The sequence below is a fragment of the Cyanistes caeruleus genome, chromosome 16, assembly GCF_971803275.1.
Source record: "Cyanistes caeruleus chromosome 16, bCyaCae1.hap1.1, whole genome shotgun sequence".
Classification (NCBI taxonomy): domain Eukaryota; kingdom Metazoa; phylum Chordata; class Aves; order Passeriformes; family Paridae; genus Cyanistes; species Cyanistes caeruleus.
The window spans coordinates 5287480-5306259 of record NC_141716.1 but is presented as its reverse complement, the minus strand read 5'-3'; the positions used below and the strand labels follow the sequence as shown (position 1 = coordinate 5306259).

The 18780-nt window shown below is 47.2% G+C and overlaps 1 protein-coding gene across 2 annotated transcripts in view; it reads right to left on the bottom strand.

Moving 5' to 3' along the window:
- Nucleotides 1-15167: 15167 nt before the first annotated feature.
- The window catches only part of LOC111938072 (uncharacterized), a 60498-nt gene continuing 56885 nt past the window's right edge, over nucleotides 15168-18780 (bottom strand). For both annotated transcript variants that reach the window (XR_015276947.1, XR_015276950.1), the window contains one exon: nucleotides 15168-15293. The gene's annotated coding sequence lies outside the window, so the exon portion shown is untranslated. The remainder of the gene's footprint in view (nucleotides 15294-18780) is intronic.

Here is an 18780-nt window from a genome sequence, read left to right as displayed (position 1 = left end):
AGGCTTCTCAGCCCCAACATCCCCCTCCTGTACACATCCCAGTGGACCTGGGCTAATGACTCGTGCCCAGGTGCCGTGGGCAGGGCGCCCACTCCTGCTCTGCGCTGTCCCCCGAGCTGCTTGGCATCTCTTGAAGTATTTATAAACTGACTGAGACACATTCACTGTGGGTATCAGCTTTCACGGGAGCCATATGCCACTTTAGAGGACAAAATATAATCTTCAAGGGAAAAAAAAAACCAAGCAACTTCATGCACTTCCTAATCATTCATATTCTTCCGAGCCATCCATTTATTGCCTCCCATTCATCTCTGTTTTTAATGACTCAGCGGGTGATTTCGTGCTTACACTGAATCAGACCCAATGCTATTATCTCTCTGCCATAGATTTCCTCATTTTGCTGCAAGATTTCTACTTTTTTTTCCACTGTACAGCTGGTTCCAGAGTGCCAACATTATCGAGTCAACACAGCAGAAGCAGCAAGGCAATGAAAGCATATGATTTGTATTTCCTGATGAAATCTGTAAAGACCTCCCCCCCCCATAATATTTAGCATTAAGTCAATAGTAAAACTTACAAGCTTTTCATCAGGTGATCGTTTAAAAAGTCACAGGACCAATTAAAAACATTTTGTATTTCTGCCAAGGATTGTGATGAGATTAATGTTGCAAATTAACTCATAACTGACATGCAAAATAATCCCATTTGCTGAAACATGGCCAATAATAGTTAATCTTCCCTTCCACATTACGGTTTTTGACTTTTATATGGTATTATTGTGGCAAATAACATCTATACATAATTTCTGCTTTTCCACAGCTGAGTACAGTTTATGAGTAGACTTAGCATTTTTTCAGTTCTATTGCATAGATGGAGATATTTCCTAATGATCAGGGGTAAGGGATTAAAAATGACCTGGAAGTGTGCTGCAAACAGAAGAGGAGCAGCCCCAGGCAATGCTTCTGTACCTGTGATGGGTCTCCTTCATTTTCCTCTGGGCTTCCTCTATTTTTATTTTCCTCAATGTGTGAGTGAGCCTGGACTTACTGACCAAGTACCTAGAATCTGGGAAAGTCCACATCCAAGTACCAAGCTCATATTACTGCAGCAAGGGATAAATTCATCTGGGTATGTCCATTCAACTTCTCTTGGTAACACACACTGAATTTTCCTTGGAGAGTTTGGCTTCAGAGGATTAGCAGCACTCCTTCTGTCATGGCTGATAAACACCATATGGATCAAGGGTAATCCACTGGCTGCCTTAGGAGTGGGGAAGCCTCCCAGAAGTGAGATAAATCCACATCCCAGTCCTGTGAACAGGGCTTGTCCTTAGGGCACTGCTTCAGTGCAAGGCAGATAAAAGCAAGTATGGGACGAGTGAGTTGTTCTGAGTAACACTGAACTGTTTTCCTGGCAGCAGAGGAACTTCACCCAGCTCACACCACGTGTAAACCTGACACTTTTAGCCCACTTTTAAAAAGCATCCCTTTGAATCAGCAATAAAGAGGATGCTGCTATTGTGGGATTGGCACCAGGACCGGACTGGAGCCTTTGGTAAGCAATTCCTGTGGGAACAGCATGGTCCTGCACACATGGAAAAGTTCAGGAGTGAGAAACACACCCAGAGAGCAACCAGCTGACTGTGTACTCACCAGCAGTGCTGCAGGGACAGACAGAGGATGAGGGGGGATGTCCTAGGAATGGGGGGCAATAGGAATATCCTGAGCCACCCCTCATGTCAGAGACCTGCTTTTACATGATTAGCCCTACTGGAATCTGAAGCATGGAAGAGAGCAGCAGAAACTGGCTTTGAATTATCACATGAGCAAGGACATATTTATAATTACATAAATTCCAAATAGTAGAGCTTAGCAGTCACAAACCCTGTGTTTGTTTTCCAAGTGCTTTCCATTTGTTGGGAAATTATTGCAATTATATGCAAGAAATCAGGAAGGTGGCTTGGATAATTTTCAATTAGCTGCTTGAAAATGCTTTGAAGATAAATTTAGCCAGATTTTCTGAGTCTATTTACTTGTTCCAGCTTATCTGTGCAAATACAATTGGCTGCAGCTGCCTCAGACCATCTTTAAAAACTTGCAGTGCCAATGTATGGAGCAGTTTTAACCTGGGCACTGCTTTTTGCCATAGCACAGATTAACCAGACAAAAGAGTCTTTTATGCCATAATTCCTAACTCTCTCTCCCTAATGTCACTCTTGCTTTAATGTCTTTTTCCTACCCATACATTTGGCCATTGCTGGGAAGGTTTCCATGCTGGCACAGCACTGTGCTCTCCATCCCTGTCACTGCCCATGGAGCTGGGTGTTTCCAGATACACCACCAGCATTTTCCCAGCCCCTAGCCCTGCATGGTGTAATTTTCCACCATTTGGATTCTTACAACCCATTAAAGAATGTTCTGTATTCAGCACACTCTTTCTGCATGAGCTGCTGGTCAGCTCTTCCCAAGGATTACCAGTTAGTTCCTACAGCTGTCTCCTCTTTGTTTCCAAGCAGAAGATGCAGACTCAGGCAAATCCTTTATGATGTAAGAAATTAAACAAAATGAGCAAAACCCAAATAAAGAATGTGAGACATGTGATTCTCTGGTGTTTCTAAAGATAGAAGCACTAAAATGCAAAAAATGCAACATCCTGTGTTACACAACCCAAGGATGCTGTGTTCAGAACAGATGTATTTCAATAATATTGGCATCTACCATGGTTTACAGCCACTTACACTTTTTAATCCTTATGGTTTGATCAATATGAAGGTAGAAACAAAAAGGAAAACCAGATGGAATGTTACCATGAAACTACCTAAAACTTCACTTTTTCCTGAGAAACAATTGCCTTCCAACCCTTCTTCTCTGCACTGAGGGCACTTTCTGGGGAAAATCACATACCACAAGGTCATTTTGCTCTACCAGCCAAGGACAGACTTTAGCTTGAGCTTTCTATGACAAGCTCTCCAGCTCAGCCCTGTGTTGGTGGGTTGGATGCCCACTCATTCATGACCAACCAGGCTACACAGAGCTCAGTGGAGCACATTAGAAGAGCTAAAATCATCACAGAAAAAGAAACTTGCTGTTCATTGGCACCTCCTGCAACACTCACCACTGCAGTGAGCACAGGACAACAGGAGATGGGCAGGTGGAGGAAACACGGAGCCAGGTGGGAGCATGAGACACACACCAAGGATTCAGCTGAGGGAAGGGTATTTCCCCACAAATCCACTTGTTTTTTCTAGATCAGCAAGTAACAGCTTCCCCAAACAGCCCCGGGAGCACGAGCTCACTGGTGCACACCGCTTAGCCTGGATCTTGTTTAACATCCAGCGATGCTCCCTAATCCTCTTAGGTATTAGTCTTGAGATTCCTGCCAAGCAGGGGAACAGCAGAGCCTCCCAGACAGCACTGAAATGAACTCACTGCTTGAAATGTGCAGGACTTCAAAATGCAGTAGAACTCCAGCTGTTCTGCTTTGTTTAACCTCAGATTAGCACCTCAGAGGTCACTGCAGCATGCAAAATGCAAAGTTAAATCACCTCCATTTCTGTGTCTCAGGTGATTCCCTAGGAAGTCATTCTGGACTAGGACTGCAAATTTTTGTCTCATAATGATTTGTTTAAAGCTAAGTACCTAATCTGAGTTAGACATTCCTACTGTGTCTCTGTTGCCAAGTGCAAGGAGATCATCACATTCAGGATACCCAGAGCCCTCAAGTCACAGAATCACAGAATGGTTTGGGTTGGAAGGGACCTCAGAGACCATCCAGTTCCTACCCATGGGCATGGACACCTTCCACTATCCCAGGTTGCTCCAAGCCCTGTCCAACCTGGCCTTGGACACTTCCAGGGATCCAGGGGCAGCCACAGAGACTGGGTGACCTGTGCCAGGGCCTCCCCACCCTCACAGGGAAGAATTCCTTCCTTACATCTAACCTAAAACCACTTTTTTTCAGTTTGAAGCAATTCCCCACTTGTCCTGTCACTCCATGGCCCTGTAAAAATTCCTTCTCCAGCTTCCTTTAGGCACTGGAAGGGGCTCTAAAGTCTCCCCAGAGATATATTTTCTCCAAGCTGAACAACCCCAGCTGTCAGAGCCTGTATTTCCAGCAGGAGTGCTCCACCCTCAGTCTTCTCCCCTGTCTCCACAAGGATGATTTTGTGTTGCTAAATCACCCATTATTGCAGATATGATCTGGAGAAAGAACAGGTACATAATCGTATTTCTGTTGGATTAGCTGAGGATATTACTCTGAGCTTATTCTGGCCTCATGTTGGCTACCACAACAGAAACAATATTTGATCTAGCACAAAGCCAGATGGTGCAAAATTAACCCATTCAGCACAAAGCTGTGTGGCACAGGGAATTTGGTCCAGCACTGGCACAGGCTCACATGGCTGTAAGACTTCTGACATGGCATCTGCAGCCTCTAAGTTTCCTGATACCAAATACTCCCCATCCATCCCCTAAAGATGAGCTAAACATGCATCACACTTCATTTTATTTCATACTTGTATATGAACAGCACGTCAGCTTGCAGATAATTTGCATTTGCTCATGCAATACCCTAGATCTTGACAGGCTGTGGTATACTGGGGGATTTCTTTGAAGAAGGCAGATCCCTGTTTGTATCATCGAGAGGAAATGATGAACACTTTCAAGGGGATGACTTTGTTCTCTGACTCAAAATCCCAGACCAGGACCACAACCAAAAATGAGAGCAGCTATGAGGTGAAGGGCAGAACTCAGAGCCAAAGGGGAATTGGGGCAGAGCATGAGATCAGCACAGTGGCAGCATGCAGGGCTGCTGACCACTGCCACCAAGGATGGGTGGGAAGAAACCAACCTGGCACTCTACTTCCCTTAGAAACCTCAGATGCATTCCAATGGCAACTCCGTGTACTGCGAGTTCCAACAGAGGGTGCAGCATCATCTCATGCAGAAAGCACTGAAAATCTCAGGTGTGACCACAAAGCACAGGGGTGTGAATGGGCAGGTGCATCCTGGCTGTGCCGGCTTCTCCCACGGCTGGATGCCTCTAAATAAATAAATAGAAATCCCCCCTGATCAGAAGAGGTGAGACTCCACTGACTCTTTTGAGAGGTGGAAAAATGCTGAGCCATATCCTTCAGAGAGCTCTCTGAGAACCCCAGCTCAGTATGAAACAGCAATTCCACACACACACACATCAATAACCACACTAAGGGACAGACAAGGAGGTGCTCAGAGGTGAGTGCACACTCCCTGCAAGCACCACAGGCTCTGCAGGCTGTCCCTCTTGCAGGCTGGCTTGTCCTACATCTGACAGGTTAGCAATTCATTCCAACCACCAGGGAGGAACTTGGTGCCAAATGGTGTTTATTCTTGAGATAAAAGAATAAACAGGCATATAACTTTCCCACTGTCAACCCCAAACATCTGCTGTTTTCGGAGGGGTTTGCTGTCCATGAGCAGTGGGGAGCCACGCTCTGCCTCGTGCCCTCCCCTTTCTCAGGCACCAGGAACCACAGCCTCGGACAGCAGCTGCTGGAGGATGGATTTACTTGGAAATCTGGAGACTGCCTTCAAGGGGTTCCCACTCCCACACAGCAGCAGTGTGGTTTCCATTTCTGGCTCAGGAACTTTTCTACTTTCCTTGGCAAGGACCTGCTCACATCCTGGAGTCCCCCCAGCAGAAGGAATGGAATGGACACAGCAGAATAACCTTGTCCTTGGCCACTGAGGACTGAGTTTGTTCTGTGTTCCTTAAAAAATGATGGTCCTGATCCTGCCAATTGCTGCTAAACCAGAGTGGTGCTTGTTCACACAAGGCATCCAAGCAGAGCTCTCAGGATGGCTCAAAGCAAGCAAAAGAGGAATTCAAGGGAACAAAAATCAGCTGGTTCGTGGTAGTAAGCAAACTCTTTTTATTGCCTCTTGAAAAAAGGCAGTATTTCAAAATTTGAATTATTTAAAAATTATTTTTTAAATTATTTAAGTTATTTAAAATTTTAAAGAATATTGGAGACAGGTAATCAGTGTATCACAGCTTGGTTACCTACTTTTCACTCCTTTTAATTCAGTTTCTCTGAATTAAACTCTTCCCAAGGTTTACTGCCAAATAAAAGGAGAATATGCAACACTAAAGATATTGCAGGTTACTCAGGGTTATATGGGGACTCCAGAAATGGCTGATTCTGCTATAACCAAGGCACACATCTGGCTCAAAGATCTAAATCCTCAGTGACTAAATTCACTCCAGCAATGCAAGGAAGCTATAAAGTAGCTCTGAAAGAACTGGGAGGAAATCCTTTTTTTTTTTCTGGGAATTTTTATGCTAAGATAAAGCTCCACAGCTCCACAGGGGCAAACCCTTCCAGCCCAGGTACAGAAGCCTCATCACTGCTCTGACTGGCTGAGATTCTGTTTCCTACAGGGCTTTTAAAGCAAAAGAATATTGAATTAAAATTTCAAATCTGATTTATTTGGAATACAGCAAGCTAAAAAGATTGATGCAGTGTTTCAAGGAGAAACTGTGAGAGAAAAAGTTCTAAAAGAGCTCAAGTCCTTCAGATATTTTGGGGACTTTTTATTTCTGTGTCATGGGTTGCTACTGTTTATCAAAACTCTAAATATATATTTTATCTCTTAATCCCATCTAGAAAAATAAACTCCCATCACAGAGGATATCCCAAGCACTTGAACTGACAAATATGAAGCTACAAAAATGACAAAAAGTACTTTTTCTTGGATTTTTTTTTTTTTCATCTAGAATATTACAAAATCAAAGTATTTTTTAGGGAAAAAAGGTGTTTGATTTTGCTTTCTCAACATGAAAATGACTCCCTAACTCCTTCAAACCATCAGCCACAAAAGCTTGTCAGCATTTCACTTTCTTTCTTGAAGCAACCAAGCCAAGCTCTGGGAGTTCCAGTGACTGAAGATTATTGATGCCATACAGCAATATGCCATTAACAATAGCAATTCAATTCAGTTTTAGTGTAACTCTACAGATGTCAGTGAAATAGCACAAGAGAAGAAAGGGGATGTCACCACTCCAGGAATTTCAAGAGCTGCTGGAAAAGCTCAGCACTTTTCTGAACGAGGTGAACCAGAATAAACAGAGTATTTCCCAGTGCTAACATATGCCCACTGCTCAAGCTCATTTACAACCTAGAGGTGGAATGACACTATTTTTTTGCAGCAGCACCATTGCACAACCCCAGGTTCAGGGGTACTTCAGCCTGAAGAGAGATTTAAGGTTAGAACAACACCACTCTGCTAATATTAAACACTTCAGTGCCTCATCACACGCTCTCTGTACTAGAGAGAGCTCTGACAGAAAATCCACTGAAGCTAGTGGCCCTCTCTGAGTGCTTGTCTACAATCACTTATCCCATCTACTGAAGTAGGATGGATGCTTTTGTCTGGGATTCATAAACCAGATGAAGTCTTTGACCTCTCGGAGCATTTTCCCCAGAACTCTTTGTTCTCCAATCCTGCTGTTCAGCGCCCGCGCTCGCACGCCAGGAGGTCACTCAAGGCCAAGATGGAACAAAACTCATTCTGTGGTGGGGAGGTCTAGCAATAAATCAGTTTTGAAAAGGGAGAGTGGCTGCAGGAGAGGAGATAGCTGGGATAGCTGGGGACAGGTGAAAGGAGCTGGCACCCACCCTGTGGACAGAGCCCTGAGCCTCCCTGTGCCTGCTCTGGGCTGCTACAGATCCCAAATTCTGCTCCTCTGCACAACGATGAGCCCCTCACCAGACCAAGACAACGGAGTTTTTAACTGTGCTGGGGAAGCACAGCACCCTTCAGGGTGGCCACAGAAATGAAAATCCAGGCCAATGCATTTCAATGCTCACACTCCTAACAGCCTGTGCGTGGTTGATACCTTACATATTGCCTTGACACAGCAACCTCAGTTCATTAAGCACAAAATCCCAAGGGGGAACATTTTCCCTGAATTTATACCCAGCATCTCACCCACCAACAGAAAGCTGCAAACTCTGTTCCATGACTGCAGAGTCTTGCAAAACTTTTCCACCATTCACTGTGATTATGCAAGATACAAATGTCCCAGGCTCTGAATAATCAACTTACAGGCAACACCTCAAGGAACCACGTGAGGAAGACAGAAATCTCAAATGGTAAAGCAGAATGGTGTCCTGCATATGAGCACCTTCATCTGTGTAAAGGCAGCGTTCTGGGTTTGGTACACCCAATTAAAATAAAGCAAAGCAAAACAAGCGTTCAGTGGTGCTTTTTGGGGTGGACTGAGCAAAATGAGCAGCATAAAACAGAGCCATGATTCCCTGCTAGTGCAGGGTGTAAAGCCCCAAATGGGAGGGTAGGATCCTCCCCAGCATGCTCCGTGCTGCAAAGACATGCACAAAAAAAAAAAGATTAAAAGTGCCTGGAGGAGTTTGCAGTCATGAGGCACCGAGCAGCTGGATGCTGATCTCCCTAAGCCCGTGGGTATTTCTTTTGTTAGTGGTTGATCCCATCTTCCCCCTTGCCTGCAAATCTCTAATCTCTGTAAAGACTTCTGAGCAAGTACTTGCTCAGGTAGCTCCTGGTTTCACTGGCCAAGAATATCCAACCCTCGCAGGAACCTCTGCTTCCCACTCTAACCTCTCACCCCAGGCTCACACTTCATGTTTCTGCCACTGTCACCGAGCAGGTCTGTCCCATGGGCAGGAGAATTTCAGGGAATATCAGTGAAGTGGCCACTTCCCAGGGCTTCAGGTGGCACTTGTGACACCTGCCCACGCTCACCACTCACTGCAGGGCTCTGCTGGAGCTCTGGTGGCTCTGCTCAGTCCCCCCCAGCCTGCTCAGTGCACAGAGCTGCTGCTTCAGTTTCCGACCACTTTTGGCAGTTTGCAAACCAGACCTCTTTGCATATAAATAGCTACATTTTTTTTGTTCCTTTTCATTATTTGAGTAACCCGCTCCCCCCACAGTTTCTTCCTTTCTCACGTTTACAAGCGCTCTGACACACTTTTCTAAAGATCTCTTTTGTGTTCATTTCTGCCTCAAATTCTATTTTAAAGTGTGTTTTTACTACCAAGTGGCACTAGAGAAAGCAGGAGCCCAGAAACATACATATATTTTATATATATATATATATATATATATACGGAGGTGCCAGGCAGGGATAACTTCAGGTTTGCATTGTGTTGCCTGGTAAAATCAAGCAGCCTATAAAATGGTAATAAAATGTTAATGCAACAAACTCATGTGGTTAAGGTCCACTTGTGCTTTTTAGGCTCTCCAAGCTGAAAAAACATGGTTTCATTATAGCAGCTTTTGATTTGCATCATCTGGACAAATGGGTTATAAGAGTAATACAGAGCAAGTAACTAAAGTGCTCCGATCCCACCCAGCATCCTGCCTGCTACTAACTTCAGTTCTGCTCCTGTGAAACAGGGATTATTTTAGCATTAACGTAACATTTTTTCTTCTTGTAAGGATCCTGCCATGCCACTTTACTACCTTTCCTTACTTTCTGTCTTTTCTCAGCATCTTTTAAATTTTCCATACAGAGACACGGTCACGCTACAAGGAAAACCCCAAACGGCGGTGATTCAGCCCCAACACAGTTCCGGGCAGCAACGCAGCCTTGCAGCATCCTCGCACAGCATCGCAAGGCAGAAAACCTCAGCGACTTGGGCCATTTCGGTGACTTTCCCCCCGTGACATCCACCGGGCTGTTCCCGGCCCGGCCCCCGCGCTGCGGCCACCGAAAGCCCCCACGGCGGGGCCGAGCCCCCCGTGAGCTCCGCATCCCCTCGGGGCTCCCCCGCGGGCACCGCCCGGCGGCTCCTGCCGGGGCTGGGGAGGCTCTCCCGGGCATCCCGCGGTGTCGCATCCCTGCCCGCAGCCCCGGCCCGCTACCCGCTACCCCATACCCGGTACCCGCTGCCCGATACCCGGTACCTGCTGCCCGATACCCGGTACCCGCTGCCCGATACCCGGTACCTGCTGCCAGGTACCCAGTACCCTATACCCGGTACCCACCGCCCGGTACCCGGTACCCAGTGCCCGGTACCCCATACCCGGTACCCCATAGCCGGTACCCGATACCCACCGCCCGGTATCCGATACCCGGTACCCAGTGCCCGGTACCCCATACCCGGTACCCCATACCCGGTACCCTATACCCGGTACCCACCGCCCGGTACCCGGTACCCAGTGCCCGGTACCCCATACCCGGTACCCCATACCCGGTACCCTATACCCGGTACCCACCGCCCGGTACCCGCTGCCGCCGCCGCCCGCGCCCCGCCGGCTCCGCTCGGTGCTGGGTGCTGGGTGCGCGATGCTCGGTGCTTGGTGCGCGATGCTCGGCTCTCGGTGCTCGGTGCTCGGTGCTCGGCTCTCGGCGCGGGGCCGGGGCCGGGCCGGGGCGGGCAGCGCCCTGACAGACCGACACCTCCTCCAATCGTCGGGGACGCCGCCGCCGGCCGGGCCAATGGGGGGAAACTGAGGCCGAAGTGAAAGCTGAGAGAGGCAGAGGATGCGGGCAAAGGGAGGGACGGGGATGGGAGCTGGGGAGCGGGAGAGGATGGGCAGGGAGAGGGTCCTGTGTGCGTATGGGGGCAGGAAAAATGGGGGAGGGATGGTGGAGCGAGAAGAAGGGGGGTAAGGCGAGAGGAGGGGTAGGAATAGGGGTAAGGGGTTCGGCATCGCACCAAACCCGCCCTGTTTCCCGGCCCTGCGCACCTGCAGCCCCCGGGCTCGGGCTGCCCACCCTCGTCCGGGGTATCTCAGCCCCCCTGCACCCCCGGCAGGCTCACGGAGACATTCGGGGGCACATCCCTGCGCCAGACCGAGGGGAAAACAGTGCTGGAGGAGCTGCATCCGCGTCTGGGGTGGCAGAGAGCAGCGACAGGACTTTGGTCTTTCCTCCAGCTGCCGCTGGAGCTGAGCTGGCTCAGGAAGAAGGGAAGTGGAGGAGCAGGTGCATTATCGAACCCGAGATACAAACACGGCTATCGGAGCACTATCTGGTACCGTGCCGGGCGCTGTCGGGCTGGGCACGGCTGAGTTAATGATTGCAGAGGATGCACAAGCCCTCCAGAGTTGAGGGGGCTGAGCGGAAAAGCTGTGGGACACCCCAAACCTCCCGCATTTGCATTCACACATTTGTTTGGGCGTTTTTCTTTGCTTTTTGGGGTCTCGCCGTCACAGTGGTTGGTTTGAGGCGCAGAGGTGGCTCTTGAGCAGTTTCACAGAAGAGTCTCTGGATCAGAACCCACACCAGAGCACTCCACACCCTCCAGTCCACGCTCCAGCCGGGCAGGAAGGGTCCCAGCAGATGGGATGTGGCTCTGACCGTGCAGCTCCTCATGCCCACCCGTGCAGCCTCTGCTCCCCCTTTTGTGTTCTGAGAGCCGTTCCACATCACTTGGGGATTTGGCTCGTTTCTGCAGGCTCACAGATAAATAATTCAGGCCCTGCATGTTTAGCTCCTGAAGTGCAATCAGTGCTCCATTTCCCAGAGTGCACAGGATAACCTGGCTAATGGAAAAGCCCAGCTAACGCTGCAGGAGGCAGAGAGGAGGGCAAAGATGTGGGCAGACATCTGCCATCCAGCTGCCATCCCCTCTCTGCGCAGTGCAGGGACAGCAACGTGGCACCACAGCTGCTGCCAGAGCTCAGGGACACACGAGGAACCAAGAGCTGGGGCAGAGGCTGAGGCAGGAGCAGACCCAGCAGCTCATCAAGGCTCAGCTTGGGCTGTGGTGATGTGCTGTTCACATCACTGCCTCTTCCTCATCCTCTGTGGCTCCAAAGCGGAGATGGAAGGCACTGCCTCTTTGTGCCATCCCTGCTTCCCTTGGAGCTGGGGGTAGATGAGGTTATTGTGGGGTTTGGTTAAATTGGGAGCTGTTGAATGTGCTTTTAAAGTAAAATGAAGTGCAGGAGAGCCTGTTGTTTACAACAGGCTGTGGCCAGGAAAACCGGGAAACATTTGCTCCATGTATACAAACTGATACTGCTCTATCATATACAAATCATTTTCTGCACAACAAAGCTGGGCTATTGTTTTGGCTGGTGCTGTGCAGTCACTGATGAATAAGGCTCTGGCTCCAACCCTTTTTATTCTAAATAAACAGGGTGGAAAGGACAACAGATGTGCAAAGGTGAAGCAGTGCGTCAAAGGCATCCGAGCTGGGGAATCCCCCCACGCTTCCTGTTCCAGGGTGCAGAGCTGAGTGAATCATTGGCTCTGGCTGCAGGGGATGCATCCTGCTCCTCAGCCCGGCTCAGCTCACTTCTCCACACGTATTTTGCTCCATTCTGCCTTGGCTGAAGTTGTCCTCAGAGGTGCAGAGTAATTTTTGACTTAGTTTTTAGTGGTTTGGTTTTTTTTTGGTTTTTTTTTTTTGTTCGTCATCTCAAAGTAGGTTACCTCTTGGGTGAGGGAGATGTAAAGATAAGGAGCTTGTGTTGTGGATTTACATGAGCTAATAGCAACTGTGATAAGGTCTCCAAGGGGGAAGGTGTGGCAAGGAAGGACAGAGGTCACCTGGAAGAAGTCTGTTTCCTCCTAAAATCTTTAAGAGGTTCTGGGCAGGTACTGCAAATCAGCCTTGTCATCTCTGCTTGTAAATAAAAAGGAGTTTGTCCCAGGGGCATGCTTGTTTAAGCTCCAGTTTTTCAAACCCTGGGGCTCAGCATGAGCCAATGCACACCTTGCTGTGTGAGTGGCAGAAAGCTCCTCCAGAGCCTTCCCAAAGGCTTATCCCAAAGATCTTGGTAGCTGTTTAAGGGATAGGAGAAATCCTATCCCTTTTTGTTTCCCAAAGCACAGAGGTTGTTTCTCAAAACATGGGGCTGTGTGTGCTGTCCATCCTTGGAGCTGAGAATTATCCAGGCAGTGACAATAATGAGCAATGTCAAGGAGACTGGTAACTCTCTTAGTAGTGTTATTACTAACATTATAATTATTATGCTATTGTTATTATATATGTTATCCCCTCAGGTTTGGGGTACTGATAATTTTAGTTAGCCTGAATCCCTGATTTTATGGGTCATGTTAACACTTGCAGATATGCCTGCACAGGTTTTCATTCAATATTTCACACCAGGATGGATTTATGATGTGTTCTACTCCTGTCAGAAGCTTTGGGAGTGTCAGCAGCTCTGGGCTGCCATTTTTTATAAATCTCCATAAATCATTAAAACTTTGGGTTTAATGAATGCAAATTCAATGCCACGGAAGGGAAGTCACTGGCTGGAGGCACTCCTGGAGCTGGAATCGCTCTGTCATGAGCAGATGTTGAAAGAGGTTTCTTCAAGTTCAGTCCTGTGAGCCACGTGGGCCATGAGATGATCGTGACAATCTTTTGGCTAAATCTGTGCAGACATCAACTTTTTCAATGCCCATCAAATCTTGTTTTTCCCAGACCCACAGAGCTGACAAGGCAAAATAGGGGAGTTATTTATTCATCATGTGAAATCCAGGTTTGGGAACATTTACATTTTTAATATAGTTAAGTGTGCATGTATTTACAAGATTAGATTAACATAGCAATAAACAATTTATTTAAAGCCATAATATCTCATATGGATTTCTGGTGCCCAAATGATCATTTCCTAATACTGCTGTTATAAATACTTCCATGGTACACATCTCCTGTTGCAGAACAGGCAGCAAATCTCCAGGAAGGAAGAATAGATCTGTGGTGGGTTTTTTTTTTCCCAAAAGCAGATTTTTTTAGAGTTTTATTATAAGTCTAATTTGAGCCAGAAATTTATTCACAGGAAACATATAATAAATAGCAAATAAAAATGGAATTTTTCAAGACTGCTGGTGCTGGCTTGCAGTGAGAAAAGCACTTCTGAAAATTCTCCCCCTAGGATTTTTAACAGACTTTGTGTTATCCTGTTGTGGGACTCTGTTGTCTTTGCAAACTGGACCATCAGAATCTGTTCTGCTCAGCTCTGTGAGCTGCCTGCATTATTACAAAAGCAAAGGTTCCTGTAAATGAAAAGGGTGAGGAAGGAGGTGTAAAGTAGCTGCTGACTAAACAACAGCAACTGGTGTCAGGGGCATCACAGAGCCGAAAGTGTAACTGTGTTTAAGGAAGAATTATACAAATTCATGGGTGACACAGGCTCTGGTGGCTGTTAAACCCCATATTCTCTGTGCAAACCTCTAGTCCAGGGTGTCCCTGAGGTGCTGGTTGTCACTGGCCAAGGGAGTGAGTGTGCTGTTCTCACCCTCTTTCTAAAACAATGGCACTGCCCCACTGGCCGTGTGGGCTATTGGCAAGCTGGGTTAGGAAATTTGTTGCTCAGCATGTGCAAAGTATGATGTGTTCATTTTAAAAGAGATAAGGGAGTGCTGAAGCTTCTCTTTGAAAGATTTCTGAAGGGTCTGAGCTCTTCTTCCTCAGGTCATTCCCCTTAGGTGATGTGCAGACACCGCAGCCTTCCTTTCCTAAGAGAGAAACAGAAATGAGTCTCACACTCCAGCTGAGTTTTATTTGAAGGAAATATGACATTAAAATGTCAAGAATGATAGCAGAGTCCAAAGACACCATCATCTGAATGGAAAAGCAGCTGAAGCCGAGTGCAGCAGCTGTAGGTGTGTCCCTGCAGAGTCTGAGCAGTGCGTGGCACCCGGCAGCTCCACGTCCCCACCAAGGACCTTTCAGCCTTAAAAGGGAAATTTTCAGTGTGGTATTGATAAACACAGTGCTTTTGTAACCTGTGCTTTTTGGCAGAAAGCAGCCCAGGCTAGCAAAACCACACCACTGGTGTGTTCTGGGCAGGCTGTCAGCAGCTCATGGGCTCTTTCCTCTGTCCCAGTGTGCACAGGAGCTCCTCAGCTGCACGTGAGAGTGCTACAGAAGTGCAATCAGAAATTAATAATACCAATATTTACAATCCAGATCATTGCATGCATTGTGTTCAGCCAGAATTTAAATTCTTTGAGCATAACCAGCCTGACAAGTTCTTATTTAGGAGTGACTATAAATCATTGCCTGTCTACTGAGATGAGGGCTAGGACAGGGCAAATGCTGCACTTTACCTCCATGGGCTGCTAGACCCAAAGCTCCACTGCAGGATGAGGATCACCCCTTGGGGAGCTGGGGGAATCCAGGATGAGGATCATCCCTTGGGGAGCTGTGGGAATCCAGGATGAGAATCATCCCTTGGGGAGCTGTGGGAATCCAGGATGAGGATCATCTCTTGGGGAGCTGTGGGAATCCCCCAGCTTGGGCCTGCAGTGAGGGCAGAGATGTGTCCCAGTCCTGCTTTTCCTCTGTTCAGTTCACTGGATGTAAAAAGCTATGAAGAAAAATCAGAGAAAAACACATAAAATCAGAGCAAATACTTTGTGGCATTGTGACAGCTCAGAATTCATCACATTCTTGTACCAAGCAGGAGTGCAAATGGCAATGTGGGGAAAATCCCTGCACTGGTCTGTGCCCCTTATCCACTTGCTGTGCTGTTGGCACCGTGTCCAGTGGGAATATTTATTCCAGCACATTTATTCCAGCACATATTTTAGTCCAGCAGCAGCACAAACTCCAGCACAGCAAGGAAGGGCACACGGAGCTCTCACAGGGCAGCATCTGGGGGAGGGGATCCTGGCAATGCCTGCAGTGTGTGGGAAGTGTGGAGAGCACCAGCACAAGGGTTTGAACTCCGGTTCCAGCTGATCTGCCACGGTCAACACGGTGTGTTTGTGCAGCAAGAGGAGATCTGTTCCTCAGAGCAACACCCTTCCTCTTTACATGTGTTTCTCAAGTGTAATCACCATCAAACTGCCAATTATTTCCAGTCACCAAAGGTTCTACTTTTTATTTTAATAAAGCCTGATGAAAAAACAACATTATAACTAAGACATGGACTTATAATTGCTTTATTTCACACTCGTTTTTTAGGTTCCTGTTGAACTAACTCAGTCTTTCAACTTTTTTTTTTTTGTCATGAGCTTAAAATGGTGCCACAAGCATTGCTCCAGCTCTCAGCAATTTTCTCATCCCCGTGCCCTCTGCAGATTTTGGTAAATGCTGCCACTGCAGGGCAATGAGGTCCAGAGGTTTATTGACAGTGGTATATCTGCCCGTGGGATCTGGGAGATGGTCAGGAGCAGCCTGTGTTTGGGAGGAATATATTCCAGCATGATCTGTAGCATGCTTAGTTGGCTGTATTGGAAAGATTTCCAGATAGCTATCGATTTTCCAGCCCTGTAATTAGTTCAGAGATTATAAACATAGAAAATATAGCTCCAGAAATTGATTTTTTTAATTGTTCATAGCACCAAAATATGGTGTGACTGCAAAGCACATCACATGCTTCCTGCAGAGGAAGACTTTGAACTTTGGAAAAATATTATCCCTGTAAATATGGAGAAGAAATCACGAGACTGATTCTAACACTATCTCATATAAGGTTTTGATCACTCTAGCTCTGGCTGATTTTAAAAACCCAACTCTGGACCCTCTTCTTTATTTTTTCTGGTTTGTTTTATTTTTTTTCTTCTTTATTTTTTTTTCTTTTTTCATCTCTGCTTATTAACTGAAGGAAGATCTCTCTTCTTTTTAATGGAGGGGATTTTTGGTCTTCCCCTGCCAGGTAAATGAGCTGGTCACTCCATGGTGACTCAGTGGCCTCATTGCACATCCAGGGTGGGACAGCTGTTGCTTATGGGAAATAAGAGTAGATAGAGCCAGTAAAAAATCAGACTTTTTCTTCTAAAGAAGCTGTTCTTTCTGTCTAGCAGGATAATGTCAGATGTTTCCTGTGGTGGCAAAGCCAGGAGACCCCAATGGAGGCAACAAGGGTACTGTAGTTAGGGAAGTTATTAGAATTATTTCATCTCCTTGCCTAACTGTACCAGGAATTAAACACATAAGATGAGTCACTTCTCTGAAGAACTTGCAAATTTTGAAGGTTGGGCAGTGGGAAAAGCCCTGCAAAAACATAATTTCCACTTTACAGGGATTACATCTTCTGGTGTAGTCACACAGGCAGTCGGAAAATTTGTCTGCTGTGAGGTTTCTTGCAAAATCTGTGAAATCTCAGGAAGCAAAATGTTCCTTTTCAAAGTCCCAGACCTAACAATAATAAAAGTAGTCCAACTGGACAATCTGATTGGGTTGAGAAACTGCTTCTGCAGCTATATAATTCCCAAATAAACCCAGTCTCAGCAAAACCTTGGGCAGTCTCAGGAGCTGGGAAGTGCTGCAGTTAAAGCAAATTTACTAAGACATTAATGGGCCAGGGGCTGTCCCCTCCCTCACCCACAGCAGCTCCCAGGGTGAGCTGTGCCAGACCAAGGCATGAATTCTCCTCCTGCACATGCAAACATTGCAACAGCCCAGTTTCATTTTCTGCAGGAAAATGATATCACTGGGTGGATCCTTACACAAGAATCCTACAGGAGAAAGAAAATTCTGTAGACGGAAAGGAGGAGAAAATGGTGCTTTATTTATATTTATCTGGTGGGTGTTGGACTAGATGATCTCCAAAAGTCACTTCCAGCCCTAATTATTCTGTGATTCTGTGACTTTTTAACCTCTCCATACAATTTTTAGGGTCACCTGGATTCCTGGGATGCAGGATTTGGGGTATGGATGAGAGGAGTGAATTGCAAGTGCTGCCTCTATCTCCCTCTGCTCTAGGACAGGTGGATTTGAGGAAAAATATGAGGTGTATATCCAATATATCCAATATATCCAAAATACGAGAATATATCCAATCGTTGTGTAAGTGAATCCCCCTTCCATGAGGGCAGAGTGGGATCCACGGGGCTCCTGGTATTTCGGGAAAGCACCAGGAAAGCTTTAGAGCCCCTCGACTGTGCACTTTTGGGGTTAAGCAACAACCAGACGTTTTGGGAGTTACCCGATCCCTTCCTGGGGTGGGAGGATTTGCGGGATGACTTTCGGGCATCTGTCAGCTCTCTTCTCCCCTCGGAATTCCTGCCGGGGTAAGGAGGGGAGCAGCTGAGTTAGCCCAGTCTCACTCTCCCATCTAGTGGTAAAACAAGGAAAAGTGGCCGAAAAAAGGAAACTTTCACTTTCTGAAGCTTTTGGAGGGGGATCAGTGTGGGCTCAGTCAAAGCCATGATCCTCAGCACAATGAGGGTTGGGAATGTCACTGAGCTGATGCAGAGGGACACACAGCAAAGTGCAGAGGTGGCTCCGAGCCTTCCCCGGATCCACTGGGGTTTGGGATGCTCCTTCTCTGGGGAAGAACCATGAAGCAAAGAGGTTTGCACACTGAAGGATACAGCCCAGGGGAAGCAAAAGTAAAAGCACGAAGTTATTGAGCAAAAGAACGTCCTAAATCAGTCGTGGAGGGTGGGGGGTGGAAAATTTTGCAGCCACGTCTTCCCACAAATAACATCTTCTGGTCAAATAACCCCACAGCTGCTCCACTGCCTTCTCAGAAAGGCCTCTGTGGTCCCCCAAAAAGCAGGGTGGGGGCACAAAGGCTTGTGCAGAAACAAGGTCAGGGACCCGCAGGCATCCTCTCAGGAAATGTGTTCTTGCAGGAGTGAGCTGGGGCTGCCCTGCTGAGCGTGGGGTGCAGAGCCCCACACTCAGAGCCTCTCCCAGGAGGTGATATGGGGAGGCTGAAGCATGCACAGGTGGGTTGCTCTAGGCTGTGTTTTATTTCAGCCAGACACAGAGCTGGAGGGGAAGAGTTTCATGTCTCCCACAAAAATGTAAAAGGCTCAAGGTGATTCAGGCAAATCCCTCCCTTTTTCCATGAGGTACTGGTGCAGAACCAGCTCAGTAAGGGCCAACCCCATGGGGCTGTT